General features: G+C 37.8%; 1 long non-coding RNA gene across 1 annotated transcript in view; it reads right to left on the bottom strand.

The window, feature by feature from the left end:
* Positions 1 to 5,770: 5,770 nt before the first annotated feature.
* LOC116510020 overlaps positions 5,771 to 27,149 on the bottom strand; it is a 49,781-nt gene continuing 28,402 nt past the window's right edge. The window contains exon 3 of the long non-coding RNA XR_004255596.1: positions 5,771 to 5,868. This is a non-coding gene — a long non-coding RNA (uncharacterized LOC116510020). The remainder of the gene's footprint in view (positions 5,869 to 27,149) is intronic.

The following is a 27,149-nucleotide window of genomic DNA, read 5'->3' on the forward strand; positions in this document are numbered from 1 at the left end:
CTGGCACATGTGCCATAGGTTCACCATCACGGCCCTAAGCTATATATGATTCATATGTTGCATATCCTACATACTAAAATTCACATTTTAAAAATTTTGGATTCAACCATAATTTTTAAAAAAAGTATGTGTGACTTACATAAATATTGGAAACGTGCACAAAAAAAGATTTCAGGAAAAATGGATTGCAAAAGGCATGTGCATCATGCAATAAAATTGACGCAAAGGAAAATGAGTATGAAAATATGTGCAGATATTCAGGTTTATACTTTTCTACAACTGATATAAAATGGAATTTAAGATTAACAAAATGCTAGAATAAGAAGACATTAAATAAATTGAAAAAAAGAAGATGGTGCTGTTGGTTGCATCATAGGTGTATTGTTATGATACCAGATTCTGATTTTATTGTTTCCTTAGTGGTTTTCTATTCCTGCTGTGAACAGTTCAGAGTTATGTCTTATAAGATGGGTGGTGAGGTAAGACAAATGAATGAATGAATGAATGAATGAATGAATGAATGAAGATTAAAAAATGATAACATAAACTGGCATCTTGCTTTGCATCGACTTGTTATTGATGGATTAACTGACTTACTGATTCTACAATGCATACCTTAATTCAGAAGCTTATCCTTAGGAGGTTCTACGGACTTTTAGTGGCTACAGGTACCAGGTTGCTTACTCTTACACTAATGAAATAATATTAAGACCACAGTGTTAGATTTAAAAGTGTACTGTACACATAGATATTTTGTGCAGCAGGTTCTCCATTCATCAGCTTCCAAGGCACCTGTAACATAAACTATTAGGGTAGTGGTTAAGGCATCAAAGCAAAAACCAAGAGACATCTTAGCCCGAAAGCCAGTTTTTTTGACCCAGTCACTTCTTTCAAATTTAGAAAGAATGCTAGGGCAAACCTCTTCCAGAATATGCTGCCAAGAAAACTGCAGAGGGAAATTTCCAGGAGTCAACTAACTTGAATGCATAAATAAAATTTTGTTAGTAAAGCATCATACAGATCTATCACAGTGATATATAAATTAATCAATCTCTGAAAAAGAAGACAAACGGACTCAATAACACATTAAGAAAAATTCTAGCCTTCTAAATGTAATTTGATGGTTTCATTACATAAGTATTAAAATTGGCTCAAAATAGTTCTCATTTTAAGAAAGATTTTTAATTAAGCATCCAATGAATAGTGAAACATGAGCAATTTCCATTTATCCAGTGTCTTTTTCCTGTTGTAGCAGAAAACAATTTGTCCTATTTGTGTTTTCATGTGACTTCAAAGTACAATTGACTAGTATTAATTGGAATTCAATGCCTCATGTAATTCTTAGGAGTAAGCTATAAGGCTATGCAAAAGCTTCGATAAGAACTGAAATTATATTTGCCACCTTCCTATGCCAAAAGGAATTTCATTATAGGAAAGGCATGATTGATTTTATTCAAATAGAGATAGTTCAACAGGCATAATTATCAACCTATATCTCTGTGATAAAAAAATAAAGCTGAATTTTCCTGAAGAAAATTTAGAAAAAAACACAGAACACAAATAAAGATCATAAATAGTAAATAAGGATACTGAAAGTTTTGATTCAAATTGTTGACTGTTTTGCTAATTATATTTTTAACTATTTAACTAAAAAGCCATGTTTGCTTTTACATATAGATATTTACTAACGACTATGAATTGTGCCAATTATAAATACATGATTTTAAACCTCAGATTAGGTGCTTTTCTTTCAAAAAGTAAACTGATTTTAAAGCGCCATACACCAATTACAATATTAATTTCAGCTGTGGAACAAGGCAGGCTTCCTATATTATTTCCTGATTTCCAAATGAACAGCAGGAATGAAAATTGCAATGAATGAATGAACGCATGAATAAATAAATCATATGAACTTAAAAATAATGGCAATTCTATTTTTGTCGTCCCCCCCCCCCTAGATTTGAAGATTTTTCGTGCAATTTCTTAAACTTCCATTTAAGTTTTGTATCTGTAGAAGTCTATGTTAAATTGAGCAAAGATTGTGGAGTTTGGGGAAGGTTGGTAGAAATAAACTATAATTGCAGCCAAAATAATCATATAATTTATTCTTTTTGAATAAATAAAAGATTAATTTCAATCTTTAGAGTTGATGCTATTCAGCAAATAGCAGAAGCTAAGGAAATGTAACCCATGTTAGCCATTTTGGCATGCTAATAATTTTTAAATTATTCTCAAATGATAAAGAAGAATAAAAAATATTGCTAATCGATACTGCCTAACAGAAACAAGATTAACTGTCAGAAATAAGTTGAATTCAGTCCTTTCTCTGTTTTTTTTTCTTACCTCATTATCTGTTCCCATCACTTTCTCTCTTCCCATTTCTTTTTATTTGTCACAGCCCAACTAGATGCCATACACCTCACAGTCCCTCATGGCCTCATGGCTGTTTTCCTTCTCAGATATTTTTGTAAATCACTTTAGTTTTCTAACTCTAAGCAATCCTTTCCCCAAATGACTCACCTCTGGGACAAGCATTAACAAGATATGTTATTTGTTGTTGTTATTTCAGAAAGCTGACATAATCAGCTTCCTGATAACATATAATCTCTCAAAAAATCTGACTTATTTTACAGCTTTAAGAGCGTTTAAAGAGAATATTGTTTGGTCTGCATTTTAAGCATTGTTATTATTGTTCACTTATTCAGTCACTTCTGACTCTTCATGACCTGATGTATATCATCTTGTCATATTTCTCAGACTCATATGTGAGATAACATTGCAACTTTAGCATCATCTATCATTCACATGCAATTCACTGTCCTTTATTACAACAGACAGTTACTATCCTGTAGTTTGTTTCTCAGTTGAAATTCAAGGAAAGAAGGGGGTGAATCTTGCTACCATTTCAGTTTACCAAGCAGACACAGCTGTTTGTTTCCATTACAAAATGAATTGTTTTTTCAGTGCTGTGCAAACCTTTCGTTCATTACTTTACAAGATAAAAAAAGGAACACATATTCATTTGCAGACACAGTTAATGTATCATTGGAAATAAAACCTTTTGCGAAAGTAATATGCAATTTTCCATCTTTGTGTTAAAAATTGTAGCAGATGACTTGGAAGCTGCAGTGTGAAAGACAAATGTTGAAATGTCAGTGTCTTGAAAGATGGACAGGATGCTCAAATAAATAGGAATCGTCATCATACTCGAGAATGAATAATAGCAACTTTTTAGCCCATATTGCAAGCAACAAGAAGAAAAGAAGGTAAAAACATACAGAACAGTAGACAGAACAAAGATAGGGTCTTCCAGGTGACTGCTACATTCTTCTTTAGGATGTCGTAGGAATTAAGAAGTCAAAATTGCTCTTGGCAGGAAGTTTGAGAAAGAGTTTCAGAGGGAATGCAATTAATAATTGGGAGACAAGCAATAAGTAATTCTTGGTAGTGTAGTTTGGCCCTGGCCTGGATAAATAATAGAATTATTAGGAAATTAAGAAAAATATTGCAGTATAAATGAAAATGACAGAGTTCATCCTATGTATCTCCCACCTAAGAACTTATTGCTGATCACCATCAATGGTATTATGTTCTAAAATAATTAGAGGGGACAGTTTGCCTATTTCAGAATATTTCTAAGCAGTCTAGATCCAAAAGTAGAAGAGAATGGCACTTATAGCCTTTCTCAATAGTCAGTGTACATATGCACATATTTGTTTACTATATTGAAGAAGATAGAAGATAAGTGTTTCTTCATATAACATTAATGAAGTAGAATATTTATATTCTATATTTCAAAGCCCAGATAGATAACCAGTGCACATTTTAGGTGGTCATAATTGATTTAGTGAGAGTTGTTTCCAGTTCTTTGAAGAAGACTTTAATACCGGAAAAAGTGGGAAAAAAGAGGAAACCAGCATCAAAGTGGATAAACTCAATTACAGTGAAAATGGGGGCACTATTGGAAGGCTTGAAGGATCAGATTATGGACAGATTGTCATTGAAAAAGCTAAGTATGTGGTCACTAAAAATCAGCCCTGCTTGATTGCACATCAATCAATCAATCCAGAAGTTGTGAATGCCCCAACACTGGAAGTCTTTAAGAAGATGTTGGATAGCCGTTTGTCTGAAATGGTATAGGGTTTCCTGCCTAGGCAGGGGGTTGGACTAGAAGACCTCCAAGGTCCCTTCCAATTCTACTATTGTATTGTATCGTTCACTTAACAATAAATCAAGTAAAAATAGAGGTTTCGCCTAAAACAGATAAGACATGGGTCACAAAATGCCAGTAATACTCAATTAATTCATTATTATACACAACAGGTTCATTTACTAGAATGTAGGTATAAACTGTATGAAAAATGGATGCAAAATCTGAGAGCAGTCATTCTGATAGACCAAAGAAAAGACCTATGGGAAAAATCAATACAATTTATTCCAAAGTAGTTTAAGAAAAAATGCTATATACTATAGATAGAATACCATATAACTCTATTTGCAATTTCCAAGATGGATCAAGCATATAACAGAAATGTTGGAAACACCATAACTAGGAAGGATCATTTTAACATAATAGAAACAAACAAACAAACAAACAAACAAATTCATCTGAGCATTGGTTTTTAAGGTTAAAAAACTAACAACTACTAATGTTTGATACAAAGTTCAAATGTCTAAACTGTGGTCCATGGTTGGAGATAGAAATAGTAGAAAAGGATATAAAATTTACTTTTTGTCTTTCATTATATTTTCTTAATTGAAATCTAGAAGGGTTTTTTTCTATTCCCGTGCTTTTTCATTTTCTTTTTATTTCAGTTTTTTTTCCTATTTCCCCTGTACTTTTATATTTTAGCAATAAATATAGAGATAAAGCAGAAAAAATGAAGGCATTTCTTTCAACCATATTCAGTGGCTCTAAAGCCAAGATATATTTTCCACAGCAAATAGTTGCTTCTGTGAAATCACTGCATGCCAGAAGCAAAAAAGAAAACCCCAATGAATCATTAATGACCTTTGAAATCTATGCTGTGAAACATTCTCCAGGAGAGAGCATTTTTCCAATGTCACTATGATTAAGGACAGGTGCAAAGAATGAAACCAATCTGCAAATTTTGTAATTTCAAGCAGTCAGTTAAAAGAAATGTATGGTGGCTGAGAAGAAAAACAACAACAACGCAAATGTCTGTAATCTCAATGGCTCATAACAGAATGCATAATAATTCTGACTGACAATTTATATTTGTGGAAAATTAGTATCAATTCATTTTTCTTATCAAGAATAGGTTCTTCACACATAGTGATCACTGCCAATTTTCTTTCAATTTGGCTAATACATTAATCCAAAATCACAGCAGCCCACCTCCAGGAGTTTTATACAAAGTAATTATATGAGGCCAGGGAGGAGGTTATCCAACAAGAGGAATGAAACCTTTCTTTTATAAAGTAGTGAATTTCATTTCAAATCAAGCATTGGGATACAGCTCTGAAACAACTTCAGGAGACTTTAGTAATGTAAGTGAGACAATATCTAACATTAGCTTAGTGGTGGGATCCTGCTGGTTTAACAACCAGTTTGGTGATCGCATGTTTCCTGCTCGCGTGCATGTATGTGTGTGCAGTTTTACCAAAACTTACCTTCCACATTACTCCTTGGGGAGTAACAGAGCTGAGGTGTGGCAATCCGCTCTGTTACGCTAATCAGCTGAGAGGATATAGGTAAGTAAAGTGCAAGGCAGGCAGGTGGGCCCGTGTCAGAGCGAACCAGTTCACTCTCAGCTAATCCTCTGAGCTACCAGTTCACCCAAACCGGTCTGAAACGGCTGAATCCCACCACTGCATTAACTCCAGTTTCTATGGTACTCTGGACATCTGTATAAGAGATAAAAAGGTCAAGGTGGCAGTTATATGTATGTTACAGATGTTAAAAGTGGGGAGAGGTTCAGATGTTAACAATAATGAAATAGATAGCTTGATATACATGAAAATAGAATATCCAATACAACTGGTGAAGAAAAGGGTTTTAAGATTGAGAAGAAAGTAAAATGTCTGGATATCCCTATGACAAATATGAATCGTATATTATTTTAAATTAACTATCTTAAGACATGGAATGAAAACACATGTTAAAATGAGAGAAACTACAATTGGCATTGCTGGGAAGAATTTCTATAATAAAAATGAATGTCCTACCTAGAATGTCCTACCTTTTGTTTCAGACAATACCTCTTCTGACAACTGATACATAATTGAAGCAGTTTGAAAAAGATATATCTACATTTGTATGGCAAGGAGAGGAAAAAAATGCAACTTAAATATAAGGTGCTACACAATGAAAAATAAAAAAGGAAGATTAATCTCACCTAATTTAAAATTGTAATTTTGCAGCTTGCTGTTTAGTTTGGATGAAAGACTGGATGTTGTAACACATGACCTGAGATTTGGAGGGCAAAGTTAATGTAGATTTTAAAAATCATTATGTTAGACATGCCATATTACTTTTTTTCTTTTAGGTTAGTTTGCATTATTTTTTTACTATGTTTATCAAAAAACCTCAGTAATATTATTTAAAAAACAAAAGAAAAATAAACCTCTGGCAAAAGATCCATTTATCTAATAAACTATATGGGCCTTTTTGCTGTTAAAAGAACTAAAAATACCAAAAATCTCATAAATTATAGAAAAGATCTTTCCTAGGGAAAAGACCAATGCTTAGTCCATCTTCATTCCTATTTGTTTCTAATCTGATATAGATGTTCTGGAAACAAAATACCCATTGTCTTTCAGAAGTATCTGTAGTAAAATTATTTTAGACTTCCCGTATCTTAATATTGCTGGTGTAGTTGGGTCAATGTTGATTTAAACAATCAGCTTTCAAATATCCTGGATAGACTGGAGATACTCACAGGAAAAAAATGCAGCGAAGAAAATAATTATGGCGTACTTATTCCCTTTTCTTTCTTTCATAGATTTGATAGGATGCTTCTTGTTGTGCATTCATTATTCGAGCCTACTAAATCCTCTTAATATCTAGTTTCACTATAGGATACATAGGCCATAAATAAAAGCGCGGGGGGGGGGGGGGCTTTAACTTTAAAGCCATCTATATAATGCAGCTACTTTTAAAAGATTCTGAAAACAATGAACCTAAGCTACAATGACTCTAAATACATTTAAATAAATCCAATTCATTAGTGTATATTTTAATAAGTTTCTGTTCATATTCTGACATGGCATATATAATTTAATTACAATGTGTTTCTTATTTTTGAACTTTTCATGTGATAACTAACATTGCATCTTTAGTAATTCTCTCTCTCTCTCTCTCTCTCTCTGTCTCTCTCTCTCTCTCTCTGTAGGAGGAAGGTGTTGTAGGCTGCACTGCCTAAATTTGGTTGTAATAACAGATTTTTTAAAATAGTTTTATTACTTTCTATTTTTACTGTTTGTATACAATATTTAGCTTTTGGTGGTGAGCAACACAAAGTTTGGTTTCATCATACAAATATTTTAAATAAATAAAATCGCCAGGTTATGGCACAGTTTATTGTTTAGATTTCATGGGGGCTTTCCTCTATCATTATTTTGTAAGATCTTAAGACAATGTCTTAATGTTTTTGGGATGCCTACTGAGATTTGATCTATTTTTATTTGATCTAATTTTTTTATTGTTTTAATTTAACTTAGGTGGTTTTAATTTGTTCAGGTTAAGATTTGCTTATTGGTTTATATATTTGTCTGTAAACTACACAGAGTACTACCTAATAGGTACAAATGCATAAACACACAAAAATAAAATGTTGAAGGTATGCTTCCTTGGTGGTTAAAAATGTTAACCAGCATGCATGAAAGTAAGTGTAATTCTAAAAATTTGTAATGTTTGTGCTTACACCAGAATTCTAAAATGAGGCTTTGCTTGGCCAAATGAGTTCATGTTGTGAGATAGATAAACCTCATTTCCAAACAGGCCAGTGGTTGCATTCTCATCGCAGAAAGCTTGCTCATTTTGTTTTTACACAGATGCTGCAAATTGCTAATTTATTGGCATACTTTGATATGTTGATATAATTTTTCCATAATTAAATAACTACACAAAAAATATGCCAGCACATACAACAGGGAGTAATATATAATTTTTTTTTGGCTGACACTATTTAGCCTGCTGCTCTAGCTAAACAATAATAAAAGAAAATAAGGGCATAGCCAATGACATATATTAGGAAAAGATCCAAGACAATTAACTCTGTCCTGTTGTAATTTTTGATAAAATAGCGTATAACAAAAAATGATGGCAGGTGAAAAGAAATTGCATAAATAACAAGTTTACTAAAAACACAGAAGTTTGCAATTTTATGGTTGAAAAAAAATAATGTCATAGTTACAGAAAACTTTACATCGCTGTAAAGGTTAATATTCAGAAATAGTATTACTTTCCTGAACAATTAGGAAACAGTTTAAATGGATTGCATGACTAAACTTACAGAAGTTATATAGCCTAGATAGTACTCAAAAATAATAATAAAAATCTAATAGCAGTATTTGTTTTGTAGATTGCACAAAATTATAGCCCCAAGAATGCAGGGTTCCAAAATCACACTGTTTAGGAACCTAAGTTTTAAATTTCAATCCTTTTTTAGGTACACTGAAACATTAAAACTAAGATGAAATCTTAGGGATGAAATGAAGGTCAATTTCCTACCTACTGTTCTAACCAATGCTTCAACTTTTTGCTTTACTGCATGTGAGACCTACATTTCTCCAGAATGGGTTCTCTCTAGACCTACCATATATTTGGGGTCAACAGTGTGTGCAGTGTCATGTGTCAATATCTGTAAGGAGGTGTCCCCAATGTCATGATTCAAGCTCCTTCCTTTTGTGCACTTTAGCAACATACGTATTTTGATTGTCAACCACCAACAAGCATATGGACTGAAGAACTTTGCATATTTACTACAAAACAAAGACCTTTGCTCCCATAATGGTCTTCTGGATTATTTTCCACCTGGTTAAGGTTACTTTTGATACAGCTTTTTCATCCTGTATTTATTGGTACAAATGGCTATCAGAATGATACACCATGAGCTGACTGTTGCACTGACAATAGAGTCAACAACTGCAGTCCCTCCCAATCTCAGTGTAATGCTTAAAGTGACAGGTTCAAAGAATCAGAACCACTGGTTAGGTTCAGCATAGAGTCAAGTCTATAGAGAAGAATCTGGTCAACTAAAGTTCAACACTAAATTGGCATCACATAAAGGTCAATGGAACTCAGAAGGGGTTGTGCTTGGAGCACTTTTGGGAATGCAATGACTCTAAACTGATGACACATTTAATTTTGCTGCCTAGCTTTGCCTCCTCAATGGAAGGCACGTATGGGCAAAGTTGTGGATTTAATAATAATTCTTTTTTTCTGTTTCAAGAAGGAGGTGCTTTGAAATATAGAGCTTGTTTTAATTTATGTTCAATATCTTTTAACATAACCTCATTTAAACCTATGATTCATCCTACCTATCATACTTCCAAACAAATTGAACAGTCTACTACTTCAATGTTGATTCTTATATTTTGTATTATTTAAAAATTGTATAATATCATAACATAGATCAGACTATAAAACTATAGTGCTTGTGAATAATTACAGCATGCTATGGCAGAAGGGAAATAATAATATTTCTAAAATGTCAAGAATAATTTAGGTTCTGACCTTAATCTAACATGAGCCTTTTATTATTACTGTTGCTCTTCTTCATTCATTAATATTTGATTAGCTTTTACCAATTTTAAAAGAATTTTAATATTAACTAAAAGTAGGTGAGAAATTGCAGATCCAAGGTACATGCAGAAATTGGTAGCAAAATAACTGCTAGGAAAGCAAACCTTTGTGATGTGGTCTAAACAACTAACTTACAACAACCCTTCATAAAAAGATATGGCAAGCCAAGGATACCTGGATGCAAAATTGAGGCAGAGCATTTTCTTCTATGAACAGAAAGCTGAAGTTAGCAGGTCTCCTTGACCATCTCTTTCAAATTGCTGTAACAATCTGAAGTCAGAGACAGCCAAGAAGTGTGTGTGTGAATGAACTGATTGTCACTGAAGACTATTTAGTGACTGCCTTTGCATGTTCTCACTTAAACCCCAATAAGAAGTTTACAGAAGTGCTCATCAGATTGGGCTTTTCCTGTATTGTCACTAGCATTCTTCCCTTGAGAAACTGTTGGATAATTTAAAATAAATCACCATCTCTTTTTAATTCCATCACATTTTCTGCTGTCAAATTGTGCACCAGTAACACCCATTCTTGGGTCAAGGGGCCTTACTCACAGTCACTTATGCCTGGTCATGCCTGGACTGATGCAAAATACAGTGATGTGAGCAGTTATGTGTGTTTAGACCTTTCCTGCATGAGTTACATTGGTTGCCAGTTTGTTTATGGGTCCAATCCAAGGTGCTGGTATTGACCTTTAAAGTCCTACATGGCATGGCACCTGGTTAATTGAGGATCACTTTTCAGCAATTGATCCACCTATCCCACCAGATCTCACATTTGGCAGGCCTTACCTAGCAGAACTTTTCTGCCATGGAGCCCATATTATGGAATTTCCTTCCTGAGATAAGATTGGCCTCCTCACTCCTGAACTTTCAAAGAACCTCAACACCTGGTTATGCCAGCAGGCCTGGGGAACACGGGGGACTAGTGAACTTGTGAGGCTTGCTCCCTTATTATTAACGTCTTTCCATCTATTAGTCTCTTTTCCCATTTTACTTCTACTTTTAATATAATTTCTAATTTGTTTTAATAATTATTATAAAATATATAAAATAATTATATATAATTATTTACTGTTTTATTGGATTATTGTGTGCCAGCCATAGTCACTTTCCATGAGATGGGCAGCCATAAAAAATTGATTTATAAATAAGTACAACTAAATAAATTTTCAAACAGGTGACTTGTTTTTAAGGAGGGAGAGACTTAGATTCCTTATTCAAGTCAGGGAAAGGGGGTACAGACAGGGGATAAAAAAGATGAACATAACAATACACAATTTAAAAGCACACAACAGCCATACCATTCGAGGAGGGGGGCAAAAGCTCTTTAGCCCCAGGCCTGTCGGAACAGCCAGGTTTTAAGGGCTTTGCGGAAGGCCTGGAGGGTGGTGAGGGTTTGAATCTCCACGGGGAACTCGTTCCAGAGGGTCGGAGCAGCCACAGAGAAGGCTCTCCTCCGGGTAGTCGCCAGTCAGCATTGGCTGGCGGATGGAATTCGGAGGAGGCCTAATCTGTGGGATCTAATCGGTCTATTGGAGGTAATTGGCAGCAGGCGGTCTCTCAAGTACCCAGGTCCAATACCATGAAGGGCTTTATAAGTGACGACTAGCGCCTTGAAGCGTATCCGAAGACCAATAGGCAGCCAGTGCAGCTCGCGGAGGATAGGTGTTACGTGGGTGAACCGAGGTGCACCCACAATCACTCGCGCGGCTGCATTCTGGACAAGCTGAAGTCTCCGAATGCTCTTCAAGGGCTGCCCCATGTAGAACACGTTGCAGTAGTCCAGTCTAGAGGTCACAAGGGCACGAGTGACTGTTGTGAGGGCCTCCCGGTTCAGGTAGGGACGCAACTGGTGCACCAGGCGAACCTGGGCAAATGCCCCCCTGGTCACAGCCGACAAGTGGTGTTCGAAAGTCAGCTGTGGGTCCAGGAGGACTCCCAAATTGCAAACCCTGTCTGAGCGGCGTACTGTTTGACCCCCCCCCCCAGCCTGAGAGATGGAAAACTTGGCCAATTAGTAGGAGGGAAACACACCAGCCACTCGGTCTTATCCGGATTGAGTACAAGCTTGTTAACCCCCATCCAGGCCCTAACAGCCTTGAGGCACTGGCACATCACATCAACTGCTTCACTGAGTTGGCACGGGGCAGACAGATACAACTGTGTATCGTCCGCATACTGATGGTATTTTATCCCGTGCCGTCGAATGATCTCACCCAGCGGCTTCATGTAGATATTAAACAGGAGGGGGGACAGGACCGAACCCTGAGGCACCCCATAATTCAGGGGCCTAGGGGTCGATCTCTGCCCTCCGACCAACACCGATTGCGACCTGTCTGAGAGGTAAGAGGAGAACCACCGTAGAACAGTGCCTCCCATCCCCACCTCCCGTAGTCGTCGCAGAAGGATACCATGGTCGATGGTATCAAAGGCCACTGAGAGGTCAAGGAGCACTAGGACGGAGGCATGACCTCCATCCCTGGCTCTCCAGAGATCATCGGTGAGCGCGACCAAAGTGGTTTCCGTGCTGTAGCCAGGCCTAAATCCCAACTGGAAGGGATCTAGATAATTGGTTTCCTCCAAGGACCGCCGGAGCTGAAAGGCCACCACTTTCTCAACAACCTTCCCCACGAAGGGGAGGTTGGAGACTGGACGATAGTTGTTTAAAATGGCTGGATCCAAAGATGGCTTCTTCAGAAGGGGTCTCACCACCGCCGCCTTTAAAGTGGGGGGAAAGAACCCCTCCCGTAGGGAGGCGGTAATAACCGCCTGGATCCAGCCCCGTGTCACCTCCCTGCTGTTAGCAACCAGCCAGGAGGGGCACGGGTCCAGCACACATGTGGAGGCACTTACGGCTCCCATGGCCTTGTCCATGTCCTCAGGGGTAACAGCTTGAAAATCAATCCAGTGATGTCCATCCAGATTCTCCCCTGGTGCCTCGGCTGGCTCTGCGCAATTGGAGTCCAGGTCCGTCCGAAGCCGAGCAACTTTATCTGCGAGGAATTGGACGTAGTCCTCAGCTCTGCCTTGCAAAGGATCACTCATATCCCTCCTATTTAGGAGGGAACGGGTTATCCTGAACAAGGCGGCTGGGCGCGACTCAGCGGAAGCAATCAGAGAGGCAATGTGTGTTCTTTTTGTCGTCCTGATTGCCCGAAGGTAAACTCTGATGCTGGATGTTAAAAGCGCTCGGTCTGACTCAGACTTACTGGATCTCCATCATTGCTCTAGGCGTCTCTTTCGGCGCTTCATCTCCCGGAGTTCCTCAGTAAACCAAGGAGCCCTCCTGGATCCACTGCCTCGGATCGGCCGTAAAGGCGCAATCCGGTTAAGAGCCTCTGCCGCTGCTGAATTCCAAGCAGCAACCAGAGTCTCTGCCGGACTGCGGGCGAGGGTATCAGGAACAACACCAAGCTCTGTCTGAAAGCCCAAAGGGTCTATAAGGCACCTGGGGTGGAACCACCTAATCAGTTCCTCCTCCCTACAGTGGGGGTTTGGTCTCCAAAAGTCAAGCCTCAGTAGGTAGTGGTCCGACCATGACAGGAGTAAGATCTCGCTACCCCTCAAACCAAGATCACAACTCCACAGCTCCGAGAGGAATACGAGGTCAAGCATGTGACCCGCCAAGTGAGGCGGGCCCTGAATTACTTGGGTCAAGCCAATGGCTGTCATGGAAGCCATGAACTCCTGTGCTCCATCAGAGTGTTCACCGAGCGAAGGCAAATTGAAATCCCCCAGAACCATAAGCCTGGGGAACTCAATTGCCAGTTCAGCTACTGACTCGAGGAGCGAGGGGAGGGCTGCTGCAATGCTGTTGGGAGGCAGGTACGTTAACAGCAAGCTCACTTGACCCTTGAGGTCCAACTTCACCAGCAAGAACTCACACCCGACAAGCTCCGGAGCAGGGATCCTACGAGGTACTAGAGACTCTCGGATAACAATAGCCACACCCCCACCCCTTTCTTGGGGTCGTGGCTGATGAAGCACCTGAAAACCCTCTGGGCACATCTCTATGAGGGGGACTCCTCCCTCCGGGCCCAGCCAGGTTTCAGTAATACATGCCAGGTCTGCCCTCTCATCTAAAATTAGGTCCCGGACGAGGGGAGCCTTGTGAACTACAGACCTGGCATTTAGCGACAGCAGCCTGAGACCAGGGTCCTGATTACTCGCGCCATCTGGCCTTGGAGTGGGACTCATAGGGCCGGAAGGAGGGATCTCTGTAATGTAGCGAGCCCTCCTTCCCCGGTAATGGCCAGCCCTAAAGTCTCCGCCATATCTGCCCCTCCCTGTTAAGACCGTAATGCTCCGGCCCACTCCCGTGTCCGTAGTCCCTCCACCCACCCCCATAGCCCCCACATTTCCCGACAGGCCCTTCGAATCAATCATCCTGAGGCTGGGATTAAGCCCAGGCCCCCCTGACACTTCTGCAGAGCACTCAGTGCAGGGGGTACTCGGTTGCAGTCCCAGCCTACTCAAACAAACACAGTCACATCACCAATCACTCCCCACTAACAGTTTAAAAACACAAAAAGTTACAGTAATAATAGGAATTAAAAGTGGGCACACCCATCTACAGTCACACCATACACACCTCATTCATAAAATGCGGAGAAACTAAAATTGCGCAGATCTTAGATGGAACAAAACAAAAATGGGGAGGGGGAGGGAGAGGTACTCCGCTCCTCTCCCTTCCTATGGCAATTAAGTTGACTAAGATGGTTGAGAACCCAGCCACAGTCCACAGAGGGTATGCAGAGGGGGAGGGTAACGTTTCCCCCTCTAGTAAAGCTGAGAAAGGTCCCAAAGATATAGTTCAGTGGTTCTGAGATCTCGTCTGCCAGTTCCTTCAGAACTCTGGGGTGTAATCCATCTGGTCCTGGTGATTTGAACTTGCCTAGGGTAGACAGGTGCTCACTTAACATTTTCTTCCCTATTTAAATTTGTGTTCCTAATCTGATTTTTGTGGTGCTGTTTTTGATAGGTTGGACTGTTTTATCTCTCTGTGTAAAGACAGATGCAAAACATGAGTTAAATAGTTCTGCTTTCTACCTGTTGCTTGTCACCTTCTTGCCACTTTCTCCCAGCAATGGACCAATTGTTTCCTTAACTTTTTTTTTAACATGTTGGAAGAAGCTTTTTTTTTATTTTTTTTACTTTTGTGGCAAGCACCAAGTGGAAGATGACCTTCAGCTTGTTTTAAAATTTTAATGATTTTCTGTCATTCGCTTTCTAGATATAGCAATTGTAGCATAGTCATTGCTCAGCTTTACAAGCATGTAGACCAGACTAACCATACTGAAAATATTTAATATTTGCAGAGAGGTCAGCATAAATAAATCTTGTACTGAATTCAAAGTGCAATACAAATGAGAAAACTGATGACAGGGTTGTAGCTGGCATCATTAGGACAACTAATACATTTTGGGTAAACAAGATATTCTGTTGTTGAGTTAATAATCTTACTGGGATATATTAATTGCTCTTTTTTTCCAGAACTTGTTTATACTGTTCACATATGTACATTAAAGGCATGGACTCACATATAGCAGAATGTATTTTTACAAAGAGAAAACAATGAGCAGTGTTCTCAATACATTGTAGTAACCTTCATTATGATAACCTTTTTACACTTCTGATTGTACGGGTCAGCTATCCACAGCACATTCAATTACCACATGACAGTGAAGAATGTATTAACTAGAAAAAGGAAAAGAGTCAAAAGGGAAGGCAATATGCATTAGTTATATGAACATGATATTAATGTATAGAACTCAAAGAAGAAAATCTGAACAAAAACGATTGAAAATGTACACACACTGTTTACAAGAGATAAGAATAATTTAGAATTGTACATATTCTGAGGACCACATATCAATAAAATACATATAGGTACATACATGTTTATATCAGAACAGAATTCTGTCCATCTGTGAACATATCAATGATTTTTGATTGATATTTTTGTAGAAACTTTTTTCCTGTTCAAAACTATAAGACAAATTATAGAGAGTGGAGTTAAAGTGGGATATAGGTGGGGTCGGAACCGTGGCCTGACAAAACCGCGCTCGTCAAAATAGCGGCGACAAATAAGCGCTGACAAGAATGTGTCATCATTAGCGTGCCCACGTTACCGCGTCAATATCAGCGTGACGACGAAAGCGCAAAGGAAGAAACAGTGAAGCTTTTGAATTATTTTAACCGCAAACAGTCTTCTAAGCATAAAGTGACTGAACAGTATCTACTGATTCATAGCAGATGTCTTTTGCAGGGATGTTTTGAAGAATAAATTCTACATAAAGTTACTGACTTACATTACAAATAGGTAAATCAGCCTAAACCTATGTCCACTGTACATTATTCATACATTATTCAATTGCAATTATATCAATTTTGCACCCCATTGTTCAGATTTTCACATGCAGGTATTATCAATGTCAAAATTTGGCATATAACCTACTGCTAAAGCTATGTGACGCTTCAATTCAAAGATATAGTTTTAATATGAACCATTGCCTTCTAACTTAAAATTCAAAGTGCATTCTGGAATCAATGTTATGCATCAAACCTGATGTCCTGTACACAATTGGATGAGTCAGTAAAGTTTTGATCATGTACAAACTTTTTTTCCTTGAATTGAATTGTATTAATATCTTACTATAATACTTTGAATTGGATTGATACTGAGACATGCACTCAAGGGCTTACAAGTAATTTGTACATTTCATATACAACTGAAGGAATAATAAGTATAATAATCCCCAGTGAGGCAGTAGCTTGATGTAGTTGTGGTGCTTGTGTGCTTGAGGAACATGAGAATTACAGTATATCAAAGGTTCAATCATACTTTACAGAAATTCATACTGGATCAGTCATCTCCCAGATCAACAAGGATTCTGCAATGTGTTGGATTTCCTGGATAACTTGTGACAAATGGGCTATAGGACTCAGGACTGTTGCCAGAGCCATCAGGCCAACATCTACAGAACTACTGGAACAAAAATTGTTTATCTATCAAAATATACAAAAACTGGACACTAAAAATAATGTTTTCTTATTTCAAATGAAATCCAACAAGAAGAGGATATCTGAAAAGAAGGCAGCAGTTTTGGAAAGAATGACATCCAAAGTCAGAAATAACAGAACAGAGGCTAGCCATTTAATATTGATTTCTAATATAAAATAAAGTATCCTTAAAAGTAGATTTGGAAGAAGTGCAAAGGTCTGTTCAGAAATAAGAATCAAGGCCTTGTGAGATGCAACTCAACGTGTAGAGAGAAACCAGGTGGATTCAGCAATAAAGGGAACCAAAAAGGTTTTGGGCCTTGTTTTAATTCCTAAACCAGGTAGCCTCTACTAAAGAAAGTAATAGAAAACTCTGGGACTTCAAAATTAAAAAAAAGGCACTTGAAACTCTCCAAGCTTAACAATGATCAATTAAGAAAAAGCCTGGATAGTGAACACTATTCTGAAGAATAGTTCAGAAAGTACTACAAAAAAATCACAAAGTAAAATGACTATGGCAAAAGGAGACAACGATAGTACTAATTGTAATATGCCCCTTGAGTGAAATCCCACCTGAACACATTTGCCATTGGAAAAATCACTAGAACATCTTACATCTTGTGACAATGCCTTTAACACAATCAAATATGTGCCTCTCACAGCTCTTTGGGAAGAACTCGAAAGGTGAGCAGTAAAAATGTAAAATGCAACTTAAACATATTGCTGCTTGGGTGACCAACCATCATCAGCAGCAGCAGCATTGACAAATACTCCATCAGTCAATTGCAGAGGGTGGTTCTACTGGAACAGCTTCCATCCTGGGATGATATTTGTCAAACATCTAGATTTGCCTATTCCAGATCCTTGGTAAGGAGTCAATAGGTAGACAAAAATGCCAAACCCAGTCTGACCATCTCGCTGATTTTGTGATGATAATGATCATGATAATGATAATTTTAAATTTCACAGAAAACAATTAAGGACAACTTAATCTAGTTATTATTGCCATTGTTACTGCAAAGGAAGTCTACTGAAAAGGTTAAAAGTCTACTGAAAAGGAACAGATAAAGATTTTTTTATAGCCCTTATAGCTCCAAACATTTATTTGGTTCTTTTCCTTTTAAAATATAATCAGAGCTATAGCTACACCAGTGATGTGCGGTGAGGTTTATGGCTGGTGAGGTACTGACACAGGGGTTTCAAATTTTTTTAGACTTGTGGACTTCAACTCCCAGAATTCCACAGCCAGGCATGCTCAGTTCCGATTTAAAGTGACAGCATTTGTTTTTCTCCTTTGCGAAAAAGTTTTACTTCATTCTTTTTCTTCTCTCTCCCCCTCCTTCCTCCCTCTCTCCCTCCCTTCCCCCTCTCTCAAACAGACACACTGAGAAGTTGGATCCCTCTTTCACTCACTCACTCTCAAACAAACACAAACACAGAAGTTGGATTGGATATATTTTCCAATGGTTTAAAAGCAGCTCCTCTGCCATACCCCTTCCACATTCCCCTGCTGCCTTCTGATCCGAGCTTTTGATTGCAGATGGAGCCACATTGCCTTTTCAAACTTGTAATCAGTGAAGCTGGGCTTATATACTTTTATCCAGGTGTGTGTGTGTGTGTGTGTGTGTTTGAAAAAGCAATGTGGCTCTGCATGCAATCAAACTTTTTGAATTCCTCCCCCTCCCTCTGACCCACACGTACCTTTTCCAGCTGTTTCAGAGAGGATTTCAACTCTGCTCTTGCCTGCCATCATGAAAAGAAAAAAAATGTAAAAGGAAAAAGGCATGAGCTGAGGCCAGGCTGAGCTAGTTGCTCCCAGAGCATCTAAAAAGCCTCTAAAAAAACACCCTCCACAAGAGGCAGGAGTACGGCGTGCCTCATCTACGTCAGGAATTTTTCGCCTTTTAACCCTTGCTTAGCTCTGCTTGAGTGATCATAAAGTCAGACTACATGAGGCACCTCGTTCTCCTGCCACCTCCTGTAGAGGGCACTTTTTTAGAGGCTTTTTTAAACAGTTAAGCACTAAGCAGAGTCATCCATGGTGATTCTGGCAGCATCTAGCTCAGCCTTTTTCCTTTTACTTTTTTTTCCTTTTCATAATGACAGTGGTGAGGCTCTGCCTCCCCTGCCTCCCCTGACTGCACGTCCCTGAGCTACACATATAGCTAAGATTTATAAAGGAGAGAACTTCTTAATGATCTTAAGTTAATTAATGGATATTATAGAGGTGTAGTGATACTTCTATTTTTATCTCATCTTGTATAATGATGGCTGGTGGATAGAAATGCATCTTAAGGTGATTAATTTGTGTACAATTGAGAATGTCTTCTCCTTAATACACAGAACACATTCCCGTTACATTTTTTTCAGTAGAAATAAAATGTTTAACTACTACAGTAATGTTTTAAAGACATAAAACCCTCTCCCTTTTCATTCAAAGTGAAACAATTTATACAACTGTATTTATTAAGGCTTTCATTGCTCTAAAAGGACAGGTACATCACCTGAATATAAATTTGATTTCAACTGAAATTTAGCATCCTAAGGAATGTTTTCTAAAAGTTTACTTTAACTGCTGAACATCAGATATAGTGATCACTTGATTTCTGAAACATCACTGAAGTGAAACGTGAAACAGAATATTTAAAGAAATCATAGGACATTTCAAACTGAAATTCATAGGCTGCCATTCAATGTAGCTGAGAATGAATTCAGTGGGAATTAGGTTAGTGGGAATTAATTACAAGAATCTATTGGCTTTATGGTAAAGTTATTTATGCTGTGCCCTGTTAAAAACATAGGAGAAGAGAATAGTGGACTGGGGCAGTGGGCTGGAATAGAAACAATTATCACATTTCCTTTATACCATCTTTTTTTTGTCAATCTTTGTAATCCTTAATACGTTGGGTCTGAATGACTACAGGGGAGACGTTGCTGTGTTGCCTTCTGGTATGATCTAGAGCCAGCAGGTAGTAGCAGTTGGCAAAACTTAGCTGATCATGGGGGAAAAAACACTAGAGGTTGGATCTGGTAAATACGTAGGTTGGGGATCTGTGAGAAATTTTAAGGTATTACACTTATATTGAAAAGTGTGTGTGTGTAGGAGGGGGTGTCGGGAGGGGAATCCAATAGCCACTTCACTGTTACGAAGAAAAATATAGTACATTGAATGGTTCAGGTTTCCAAGACAGGAATAACAAGGCAATTAGAATATCTAAAGGGAGTGGGTCAATATCTGTAAGCTAAAGAATTTGATGAAAATTGGGGGGGGGGGAGGTAAAGGGTGAACTAAATTAAGTAAGGCTGGAAAAAACTTCTGAAGCCATGCTGTGGTGCACCATCAAATGTCTTAAGAAATTTACCATGCTCTGAGGAAATTCCGAGGTAGTGATACTGTAAGATATCAATATAAAAGATAAAGGTAAAGGAGTTCCTGTAGATTTTACTCGGCTAGTTGTTGCTGACTATAAGAGGCGCTGCTCATGTATTGACAAGTTCAGTAGACAATGTTTTTTTTTCCTTAGGTGATTAAAGGCAGATTTCAGGTAGAGCTTTATTAAAAGAAACTGAATGCTAATGCTGTATCACTCACCATAAATGCAAAAACATCAGGGAGCATGTTTTTGACATTTTGGATGATATTATCTCTGAAGTGTAAACTATCAACCTTACTTTTAAATCTGGTTCTTCTGAATAAATAGATATTATAAAAATAAAACCCTTTGTTGTGGATATGAATAGCATGAAATGAAACTTGAATTTAATGCATTATATTTCTGAAGAAAAAAGAAACCAGCAGCCACTAGTAAAGCAGCCCATTTGGGATACTTAAAATTAATTATCAGTGGCAGATGGTTAAGCTAGGTAACTCACGATAGGCTGAATTATATAGCTGAATGTCAACTGCATAGCGATGATATCTCAGTCCAAGTGGCTGATGATCTCAATCCCACAAAGCAAGGGACAAGGGCTGGACCTCTCGCTTCCTATCAACTAAGAGCAGCCACAGAGGAAGGAAGTGAACCAGGACAACATAGAGCCACCCCCTCACACCCATTAACCAGAAATCACTGGTTAATGATATCAAAGGCCACTGAGAAGTCAAGCTGGGTATGGCAGGGGAAAGATACTGCAGAATCTCCATTCCCACCCCACTCTGTGGTCAGCCAAAGGTGGTATTGGCCGGTTCTCTGAACTACTCAAAATTTTTGCTATCGGTTCTGCAGAACCTGTCAGAACCTACTGAATTTTCCCCCTGCTCTACTCCCATTTATGACAGTTGCCCTATCTCAGTGTCATGTGATCACCTTTTGTAACCTTCCCAGCTGGCTTCTGACAAGCAGAGTCAGTGGGAGAAAACAGATTTGCTTAATAACCACATGATTTATTTAAGAACTGCAGTGATTTGCTTAACAACTGTGGCAAGAAAGGTCATAAAATGGACCAAAACTCACTTAGCAACTCCCTTGCTTAGCAATGGAAATTTTGGACTCAATTGTGGTTGTAAACCTGTAACCTATTCTTTAGAAAATTTTGTAACTTTTAACTCAAACTTAAGAAAATCTTGCTTTCCATTGTCGTTGGCTGCCATCAGGCTGCCATGTTGTCGTCAGGGCCATCTTGAGCTATAGAGCAAATTCATCCCGTAATCTCTCCAAATATGCTGTGATCAGAGATATCAGTTTAAAACCTCTGACTAAAAACCGCATCTTCTGATTGGTGGAACATAATTCCTTTTTTCCCATCGTGATATTTTATATAAACGATTAAGGGTGTTCAATGCATAAAGCATTGTTCTTTCAATGCCTGGAAATTCTAGAGAAGAAATATCAGAAATAAAGTTTCATTGAGACCCAAAATTGCAATGTCTGAGTATGATCTACAGTCTCTCTCTGGGTCTCTCTCTCTCTCTGGGTCTCTCTCTCTCCTTCTCTCTTCCTTTCTCATCTATCTATCTATCTATCTATCTATCTATCTATCTATCTATCTATTATCTATCTATCTATCTATCTATCTATCTATCTATCTATCTATCTCACCCTCTCTCTCTTCCCCCTCTATCTATCTTTCCCTATCTCTCTTCCCCCTCTCTCTTTCCCTCTCTCCTTCTCCATCTCTCTCTATTTCCCTCTATCTATCTATCTATCTATCTATCTATCTATCTATCTATCTATCTATCATCCATCCATCCATCCATCCATCCATCTCTCTATTTCCATCTATGTATGTATGTATGTATGTATGTATGTATCCATCCATCCATCCATCCATCCATCCATCCATCCATCCATCCATCCATCCTATCATCTATCATCTATCATCTATCAATCATCAATCATCTATCATCTATCATCTATCATCTATCATCTATCATCTATCATCTATCATCTATCATCTATCATCTATCATCTATCATCTATCATCTATCATCTATCATCTATCATCTATCATCTATCATCTATCATCATTTCTTTATGTTTTTGGAAAACTGGTTCTCTATCACACTGTGTTGTATTGTGCTGTGCTGTGCTGTGTTTTACTGTGCTGGAGATGCCACCAAGCTTTGGACATCTGCAGGTGACAAATATATAGTCAGTCTTTTCTGTGGATCTTCCTTTCTAGTTCTACTTTTTTTTAGTTCTTAGTTACACTTCTTTCATTTAGGAATCCTTTCTTCTTTCTTCAGCATCAAGTTTCTTTATACATGCATAGCATCTCCAGCCACACAAAAACACAGAACACAAACACAAATCTCCTGGGGACTGACAAATCTACCCTTATAAACCTTGCACTAAAAGGAAGACATACTTGCTCACAGGTGTTCTAATTAATTCAAAAACCTTTTAGTTTAGTCTACAGAATGATTTGTTAAGTGTGCCATAGAAGATGTTAACAGAATTCTGACTCAAAAGATATAAGAGATGACAAAGAATAAAATTAGAATAGTGAAATGTAGCTCTTTTCCAGACAGACATGTGCAGGCCTGATTTTTGTTCTAAACAGATAATTTAGAATAAATGAATGTGAGAAAAAAATTGTTGTATGTTTGTTAGAGAAGGTACATGATAAAAATAATTGACTTAATTTATGGAATGTTTTGCATGAACACAGTTGAATATTAGCTATTGAATATGAAAAAAAACCAGTATGTGAATTAAAGCATTTCTGAGAATAAATTAAATGTTTAGCAATTTATTTTGATATATAAAGAAAGACAAGGAAGTTTGATATGATAAATATAGAAGGAAAGCTTAGTAAAACTAGTTGCTTGAAAATGTACATGAATGTTTAAATGCAAGTGACCTGATATTATTGGCTGGGAATCTGAATAATTTTCAGGAAGTATTAGAATACTTACTGCCAATGTAGCAGTTCAAAAACATGTAAAAGCGAGTAGATAAATAGGTATCTATTAGGTGGAAAAGGGTATAAATAGGTATACTTTGGTGGAAAGGTAACAGTACAATACAATACACTTCAACTTATAGTCATGCTGGTCAGATGACCATGGAAATGACTTCAGGCAACACTGTCTTCCTCAGCTAAGAAATAGAAATAAGTACAGTCCCCTAGAGTTGGATATAAAATGTCATGACACCATCGGAAGTCATCCGAGCAACAACATCAGCAGTAATTTACATCACACAAGTTGGCACTTAAAACCAAGGACTATGACTCAGCAATTATAGCCAGCCAATCACACAACCTGAAATCAGATCAGGACTCAGAAAGGTATTTAAAGGCCAGTGCTCCCCCAGACAAGCACAATCCAAGCATACTGAAGATGTCTCCTCAAATGGGGATGAAACGTTTGCAACCAAATCACCAAGCTCAGAGCTCAAACCAACAACAACAACAACAACATCATCATCATCATCATCATCATCATCATCATCATCATCATCATCATCATCATTATTATTATTATTATTATTATTATTATTATTATACAATTGTATCACAGCGGCCAGTTGTTTCGCCGGATTTGGCATTGGTTACTAGTCGGGCCCCACCCAGGGGCCTAGGACATTGTAACGTATTTTCATAATATGCGTGCAGATCCAAGCAGTGCGGCTTTTTGCATTTGACTGATGGTGATTTTGTCAATTTTAACTGTTTTAAATGTAATTCCAGTGCTTTTGGAATAGCACCCAGTGTGCCAATTACCACTGGAATTACCACTGCTGGTTTGTGCCATAGTCGTTGAATTTCAATTTTTAAGTCCTGGTATTTTGCAATTTTTTCATGTTCCTTCTCAGCTACCCTGCTATCACCTGGTATTGCAATGTCTATGATTGTGACCTTATTTTTCTCAACCAGTGTGATGTCTGGTGTATTATGCGCCAGTATTTTGTCTGTTTGTATGCAAAAATCCCACAAGATCTTGACCATCTGATTTTCGGTGACTTTTTCAGGCTGATGTTCCCACCAGTTTGTTGCTGTTTTAATATTATAATTTTTGCACAAATTCCAATGGATCATTTGTGCTACTGAATTGTGCCGCAATTTATAATCAGTCTGCGTGATTTTTTTACAGCAGCTGAGTATGTGATCAACAGTTTCATCAGCTTCTTTGCAAAGTCTGCATTTGGCATCATCAGAGGATTTTTCGATTTTGGCCTTAATGGCCTTTGTGCGGATAGCTTGTTCTTGCGCAGCCAGGATTAGTGACTCTGTTTCTTTCTTTAATGTACCTCTTGTTAACCATAACCAAGTTTGTTCACTGTCCACTTTATCTTTTATTTTTTCCAGAAATTGGCCATGCAGTGCTTTGTTCTGCCAACTCTCCATTCTTGATTTTATCATATGTTTTCTGTATTCTTGTTTCGTCTGTTGGGCCTTCAGTAGTTTTTTCTTCTTTACTTGAATTAATAGATGTTCTTGACTTTCTTTTAAATAATCAGCCAGTGCATGTTTTTCTTCTTCAACTGTTTGCTTCACTTGTAATAATCCTCTGCCACCTGATTTTCGGGGCAGGTACAGTCTATCAGTATCACCACGTGGATGTAAACTGTAGTGTATTGTCATTAGTTTCCTGGTTTTTCGGTCCAAAAGGTCCAAATCAGCTTGTGTCCAGTTAACTATACCAGCTGTGTATCTTATAACTGGTATTGCCCAGGTATTTATGGCCTTGATTGTATTTCCACCATTCAATTTAGATTTCAAAATTTTCCTAACTCTGTTGGTGTACTCTTGCCTGACAATAGTTTTTACTTCTCCATGCTTGATGTTATCCAACTGCAGAATGCCTAAGTATTTGTAGGCTTCATTTTTTTTGCATTTAATTAATTGGCCATTGGGCATTTCAATTCCCTCACATGCAGTGATTTTGCCCCTTTTTATGGATATAGTAGCAATTTTTCCATGCCAAACTACATTGAGATATCGGTGCTGAATACTCGGACTGTGTTTGTCAATGATTGGATTTCTATTTCTGACTTTCCATAGAGTTTCAAATCATCCATATATAGTAAAGGCGAAATTTTTTCAGCTTCTTTAGCTGTTTGGTAGCCTAAGTGGCGCAGTGGTTAAATGCAGCACTGCAGGCTACTGCTAGATCAGCAGTTCAGCGGTTCAAACCTCACCGGCTCAGGGTTGACTCAGCCTTCCATCCTTCCAAGGTGGGTAAAATGAGGACCCAGATTGTTGGGGGCAATATGCTGACTCTCTGTAAACCGCTTAGAGAGGGCTGAAAGCCCTATGAAGCGGTATATAAGTCTACTGCTATTGCTATTGCTATTTCATTTTTTTTAAGATTACTGATAGTGGGATCATTGCGATGATGAAGAGAAGAGGTGAAAGTGAATCACCCTGGAAAATTCCTCGCTTGATATTAACCATTCCGTAGATCTCATTCCCTACCGCCAACTCAGTTCTCCATTGTTTCATCGCCTTTTCAGTAAAGGATGTAATGTTTTTGCTAATGCCAGTTGTTTCTAAGCATTTTATGATCCAACTATGTGAGTCAAATGCCTTTTTGTAATCAATCCAGACCATATTCAAGTTTGTTTTTCTGTTCTTACAATTTTCTAATATCATTTTATCAATTAGGAGCTGATCTTTTGTGCCCCTGCTCCTTCTTTTGTTGCCTTTTTGCTCTACTGGCAAGATGTTATTTGTTTCCAAATAATCCATAATGTTATAATGCCTGTGAGTAATTTGAAGGTTGTTGGCAAGCATGTTATTGATCTGTAGTTTTCAGGTATTGTTCCTTTAGTTGCATCCTTCTGAATCAAGTATGTTTTTCCCGTTGTCAACCATTCATCAATTTGACCATTTTTTAAAATTTCATTCAGTTGCCTGGCCAATATTGCATGTAAACCGGTCAGATATTTGAGCCACAAACCATGTAATTGGTCCTTTCCAGGTGATGTCCACTTCTTTACCATTTTTTACTCGATTTTTGACCATCTCAGTTGTTATTTCTAATACTTGCATTTGCTTGTTGCCAATGCTTTTCTCAAATTCATGTATCCACTTTGCTTCCTTATTGTAGTCCTTTGCATTTTCCCACAGTTCTTTCCAGAATTCAACTGTGGCCTGCTTTTTTGGTTTTTCACTTTTGGTGTCACCATTCACATTAAGACTTTGATAAAAACACCATTGGTCTGATCAAAATTGCTGATTTTGTTTATATTGGATGATTCGTGCCTCATATCTTTCAATTTTTCTAGCTGTTGCTGTTTTCTGCTGTTTTTCAATCTCTACAGCTTCATTGATGTTTCTTGTATCCAATCTATATCTTCTGATTAGCTGATATGATTTTGCTGTTTTTAAGCCGTTGCTCATGCATGTTCTTTAAGTTGCTAGCATCTGCCCTTAATTTTTTGACTTTTTGTTCTAATCGGATTTTCCACTTTGGCTTTGATGATTTTTTAATTTTGTGAATAGGTGCTTTGATTTTAATGCCTAGTTCTTTAGTGACTATTACAGCTGCACTGTACATTAACTGATTCGTTTCCAAGATGGATCCCAGTTTGATTGTTGAAAGCACCGCATTAACCATTTTCATAATAGGGGCCAAAATTTTCTTAGGCACAGTTTTTAATGATGGTAAACGTTGCCTTTCTTCATTAAGCAGAAAATGCTCCATGATCTTATCCTTCAATTCTTTTTGTTTTTGAGTTAGTTCATCGATTGGTTCAATGATATCTGGTTCTGGTGGTAGTGTTGTTATTTCCTCCCTGACATCTTCTTCTGGGAGTTCTACTACAATGTCTTTAGTTGTGTCTTGAATATTGGTTGTTTCTGCTTGTGATGTTGTTTTTTTATTTTTGCAAATTGTCTGAATTTCCTCAAGTTCAACTTCACTAAACACTTTATTCAGTATAATAAATCGCCTTTGATCTGTTAGTCATTGTTCACTGACATTTGAATCT

The sequence above is a fragment of the Thamnophis elegans genome, chromosome 6, assembly GCF_009769535.1.
Source record: "Thamnophis elegans isolate rThaEle1 chromosome 6, rThaEle1.pri, whole genome shotgun sequence".
NCBI lineage: Eukaryota > Metazoa > Chordata > Lepidosauria > Squamata > Colubridae > Thamnophis > Thamnophis elegans.